Genomic DNA, 6000 nt, shown 5'->3' on the forward strand with positions numbered 1-6000 from the left:
GTTTCATACCAAAAGTGCAGCACCAAAGGACTGCAGAAGCTCATTTAAATTAAATATAAAGTACTGAAGAGGCCACCCAAATGTCCTTTGATGCAGGAATTAATTTGTTATTTACCAGTGCTTTTGAACCATCCCTGGTGTTGCCCAGCACTAGCCCCTTTTAATGCTGCCCCATCCCCATCTCTCTCTGAGCAGAACAAAATGTTTATTTTGAAATAAACCTTCCATGTAAATCCTGGCAATCTTTGGTACAAGCACAGGTTACCTCTGCTTTGGTGTCTGTGGGCTGTGAATTTCAAAGCCAGATCATTTTCCTGCCCTGGCTGTCACAGGAGTTTTGTCCTCTGTGGCTTTGGGAGGGTTTTGATGTCATTGTGGCTTTTTATCAAACCCCACAAGTGCTGATTCCATCTCTGGTTTGGCCTCAATAATCCAGGCTTGGCAGGCCAGGCTGCCCTTCCATGTGACTGAGGGCCTGGGGTGCCATGGAAGCCCAGAGTGTGTCTGGAATCACTGAGCATGGGGAGAAACACAGAATCACAGAATATCCTGAGTTGAAAGGGACCCACAAGAATCACTGAGTCCAGCTCCTGTCCCTGCATAGGTGTCAGTGACATGGCTTGATCATTCATGGCAACCTCTGGGGACAGGGAGGAACATGCCAAAGCTGCAGCAAAGCTCAAGAAGGTCACTCAAGAAAGAGGAGAGGTAGGTGGAAGACCTGCAGGAGGAAGCAATGGATTCAAAGGGGTACTTGTGCCCAGGATGGTGCTATAAAGAAATGCTGAGGTGTGCAAGTTGTTGTCTCCTCAGCACTGTGTGTTTATGTCCCTGATGCTGAAATCTGAGTGTGTGGGACAGCAGCAGGCTGGATGCAGGGACAAGACTGCTTTGCCAGGGAATTTCAGGGGTCTGTGCTACACCAGTCCCTGGGGAAATGCTGAAAAAAACCCCAGATGAGGTGACAACCCAAAAAGCAGTACATAGGGGAAGAGAGTACCCCCTTCCTGAAACATTTGAGTCAATAACCTCCAAGCAGAAAGGACCAGGCTCTTGCTGAGCCACTGAAGCACAGCTGATCAATAACTCAAAGTCCCGACTTGCACATTAGCAGAGTCAATTATCAGCTCTGCCCTCTGCTTCCTTGATTATTATTTCAGCATGTAGCAGCTGCTTCACAAGCGTTATGGCCCATCACACTCTGAAGGGACTGAGTTAAATGCAGATTATTGACCGATGAGGCCATAAGAATGTACTGTAAAATATACAGTCATGTTCGCCCATAAATCCCCAGCGAGAGTGCTTTCCAAAGCAATTCCTCTTCTGGTGGGACTCTGGGTCACTGTCAAGGCCATGAAAAATGGTTTTTCCACCTTATTCCTGCCATCTCTGCTGTGGTGGTGTTGTCACTCTTGGCTTTACACCAGCATGTGGATGTGGGGTTCTCCCCACCCTGAGCTGCTCATCGGGACCCTTGGGCTTCTGCACTTGGGGTCTGGCTGACTTTACACATGGGCAAGGTGAACTGTGTGCAATGTTTCTGTTCTGGCCCCAGGTTTTCCACTGCTCCTGAGTTCCCAAGTTCCTTCAAATCCCTCAGTTTTGGCTGAGGTTGTGGGTTTATGATTTGCAGCAGGCTGAGTTCAGGCGAGCACAAGCAAGTTAAATCATGAGCTGTTCGAGTATCAGGTAAGGACAGCTTTCACTCTCTGCCACTCTGACACACTGCTGGCCACCAGCCACGTGCTTCACCAAGGCCAGAGGTGCCCTGCTTGTTTTGGTTTGCAAACCTCCTCAGCTTCAACATGAAAATCTATTTCAAGGAAAGGGATGAATGTCTGTGGTTGTGAACTGGGAAAGCTGTGTGTCTGTACAGAAATCCTCTCTGCATTGAAGACATTGGTAGCTGGGCCAGCAGGGATGAGGTGCTCAGTGGCTCAGGGGTGCCCTTCATGTGGAACCTGAGAGGAACCTGGGCTCATCCTGGGCAGGATGATGGTCATGGCAAGCACAGCACACACTGGCAGCTCACATTGCTCATTTTGACCACTGCCCCCAGGCTGAGACCTGCTGGTTTACCCCAGGCAGTAAAGTTCCGTGCCCTTGAAGGTAAATCCCTGCTGAGGCTTCCTTAGTGCTTCTAAGGATTTCTTGATCTCCTTCTCCCTGGGGTGCACCCCTTCCAAGGACAGGAGAGGATTTCACATGCTTTGAGCTGCAGAGATGGCTAATTTGGAGTTTGACATGTTACAGAAGTTTGGAGGTTCTTAATATAATTTTGTCATGACTCTGTGTTGGTTTTTCCCCAAGGCTTTCTCAAGTGCAGCATTCTTGCCACAGTTCTGGCTGCAAATGTTTTAAAACCTTTTGCTGTTGGAGCCACTCAGATCCTCAGGACCAGGCCTCATGAATTCCCAGGGAGGCCTGAATCCACCAGGATGGTGCCAGCAGGTGTAGGGGGATTCTGCTGGCCACAACTCCTGGAACCTGGTGCTGAGCCTCAGCTGCTGCAGCACCTTCCTGTCGCACAGATAAAAGCACTGCAAGAAGCAAGGGAGTGCAGGGTGCTCCCTGTTATGGCAGGTGTGTCCCAGAGTGGCCACAGATGGTGGAGTGGCTGCTGCAGGATCACACCACGTCTCTGAGTGCTGTCAGATCCCTATTCTTTAGCTCACTTTTCATCTCATTTTGTGTTCCTCTTTGTTAACACACAAGCTTGCCTTCAGCTGTGTCATGCACATTCACTTTTCACTGCCAGGGTAAATCTCTCTTACCAGCCCTGCACAAACACCTCTCCTTGAACCCTCTGCTTCTCTTCCACACCCTGCACGCACATGAAACACCTTTGTTTAAATATCAGCCTGGAAAAAGAGGTTTCCTGGTGATAGAGTTGTCTCCTTATAAGGGATATCACTGCAGTAGGGCTGAACCCATCAAGGAAGGACAAAAACTTTTGAAGATTGTCCAGGAAAGAACCACTGTGAAGTGACCTCTGTCCCTTCAAAGGCCGGAGGTGCAGGGAAAAGCCAACAAGATACTGAAGTTTTTCTTCCTTGTCATTGTCATAGAAGTCTAGCCAGCTCAGAGTTTCTTAATTGCCTCCTGTAACCCATCTGGAGATCCAGACAGTACCTCCAGCATGTTCTGTATGCACTAATGCTCACTGCTGCCTCTGCCTGCTCTAGAAACGTCAGGCCACAGGCAATGAGAGAGCCCTGTGGTGTGATATGAAACCTCAACACAAACTGCAAGCAACTGAAACTGTGCTGCACCAGTGTGGGAACTCAGCACATCACTCCAGATGTCCAGAGTTACTGAGAAAACCCTTGGGGGGCTTGGAGATCCTGGAATGTTGCCAAAAGCACCTGGTGGCTTGACTTTGACTCTTCGAGGGATGTGCCACCTGTTTGAGGACATGAGAGTCACTTGGGAATGAATGGTGTAAGAATTATGTATTTACAGCGTGAAATATAGATTTTAGGGTTTTGGTACAGGGGGGGTTATGGACACAAGATGGAGGGATCAGGGCATGTCTTGTTCTGCTTCTTTCTTCTTCTTGTCGTCCATTTTCTGTGGTGATGTTGGCACTTCGGGATTGGTTCTTGGTGAAGGTGCACTTGCTAATATGGGTGAAAGGTATTGGGAAATAAAGGTAAATATGATGTACGTAGTTTTTAGTATAAAAAGAGACGACTGCCCAGCGGGAGGTCAGAGTGCAAGCTGCCTTGCTAGTCAGACCTCTGTTGGGCAGAAAGAAAATTTTATAGATAAGAAATAATAAACAATTTGAAGACTGAAAATCTGAAGAGCCCAGACTCGTCCTTTGAAGCGCGGGCTGTCCCAGAGCCATCCTATGCGTGACCGGGCAGAGACAAACAGCCGGAGCCGGCACACCAGCACAAACTGTTTGTGCCACACTTCCAGCCTTGCAGCACTGTTCAGAATGGCTTATCTCACTTCTTTTAAAACCTTCTATGTCCTCACAGTCAAAGACTCATGTGCTAGACCTGGAGCTGGCTCCTGGTTAATGCTGATGGGGGCATGCCAGACCTACACCAGTTTCTACGTGATTTTTCAGGCTGAGTCCTCTCTCTCACATCTCCACAGATGTGTCTCATTGGTCTCCTTGGATATGTTCTTTGCCTTCAACCTGGGGCCACTACCTGAATATTAAGGCAAGGGTAGGGAAATAGATATTCAAATAGGTAATATTGGCACTTTCAGGGATGCAGTTTAGGCTCACATGACCCTAACTGTGTCCTTTGAAAGCTGAGGGATGTGAAAATACTTCAGTTTCTGAAGAGGAGGAGGCTGTCAAGGAATACAAACGAGGTTTGCTAAGCCCACAGGCAGCAAACAGGGAGTTGTTCACCCAACCTTGCAGCACAGCCACTGTGAGACACTCACTGAAACTCCCACACTTCTCTGGAAGAAGCTACAAGAGGAAGCACATCTTCATGCAGCAGGTCATGGACAGCTGGCCCTCTGCCCCTTGGAGGCAGGCAGCCCCAGCAGGTGTGGGCAGGGTGAGATGCATTTGAGGACAACAGGCTCAGGACTGGGGTACTCCAAGGGATGGGAAGTGCTCTCTCACACCCCTGGCTTTGAGAGGATGGGAGCTGTGGGAGGATATTGGGGACAGAACCCAGGAGTGGTCGACTGTGTGTGCTCCTTCCCATGGCTACAGTGGGAGACTAGAATAGGCAACCTATCAGTGTGACCTGGACAGGCATTTCCTAGGAACCTAATCCCAAGATTTAAAGTCTTGAAAGAAATCTCCCTGTCTCTGAGCAGAACTGAGGATTTGGAAGCTGAGAGGTAATACAGACAGAGGGAATTATCAGGAGGTTAAATATGTGAAATCACACTGGTGTCCTCAATTTTTCTGCTCCCGATTCCTCTGCCGTGGCAACGTTCAAGCTCGAGTGTTTTCCTGCTGGGTGATGTCTCACCTTTTCTCCCTGCAACACAGAGGTCATGGTTTGTGGCTGAGGGCCCCACTGGTGGCAGTGACCCAGAGAGAAATGAACAAGCTGAAGCCTCTGATTAAAAATGCCCCTGTGGGGAGGGAGGACATGCTTAACTGTGCCCTGGAGAGCCATAGCTGCCTGGTGGCAGCTGGGCAAAGGCCAGTGTGATGGTGGGGGTCTCAATCCTCTATCTGCTTACTCACATTTGTGGAAATACAGGATGTAAGTCAGTGGGGACCTTAATATAGCTGAGACTGCAACCCTTTCTATCAAATCTCATTGCAACTTGAAGAAAGGGCAGTGAGAACACATCCATGGGGAGGGGCAAAACGCTCTCTCAGGCCTCCTTACCAGCAGAGACCCAGCAGAGACCCACAAGCACCATTGGCCCAGCCTGATGAAGAGACAGGGATTTTTATAAAGCAAGGCTGAAGCACCTGCATTCCCCCAAAAAGCAGGAAAGCATAATGGATGCTCGTGCCTGTGGAGTGCAGGGCAGGGGAGAGGTAAGGAAGCAGGTAAAGCATCCTGAGGTGAAGGTTGGAGACACAGAGCTGAGCTGTCTGCTGGAGGAAAGCATTGGGATGTGCTGCTTGGGAGTGTGTACAAAGAGAAAAGAGCCTCCTGTGTGTGAGAGGGCTGGGGCTGTTGTGCTCCTTGGCCATTCCAGCAGCAGCAGTTTGGTTTGGGAAAGCTCCTCAGCATGCAAAGGCAGATGCTCCAGCAGATTTGGGACAAGCCCTGAGAGCAGAGAGCAGGGTTTGGTGATACAATTGCCTGCATGAGGACCTGGAGTGGGGGGGAAGGTGAGGGCACTTGCCAGGCTGTCAGCTCTCTGCCTGACAGCTCCCACGTTCAGGCTCCAGCACTAAATCTCCTCCTGGAGCATTGGCTCTTGGTCCCAACACTGCTTTCCAAGGGGGCTTTGCTCACTCAGCTCTCCCAGGCTCCAGGGACGTGCCTAGAACATGGTGTCATGGTATGACACATGTAATGACACATGGATGAGCTTAGCTGTTGGGTGTAGGTG

Source organism: Zonotrichia albicollis, chromosome 2 (genome assembly GCF_047830755.1).
Source record: "Zonotrichia albicollis isolate bZonAlb1 chromosome 2, bZonAlb1.hap1, whole genome shotgun sequence".
Classification (NCBI taxonomy): Eukaryota; Metazoa; Chordata; class Aves; order Passeriformes; family Passerellidae; genus Zonotrichia; species Zonotrichia albicollis.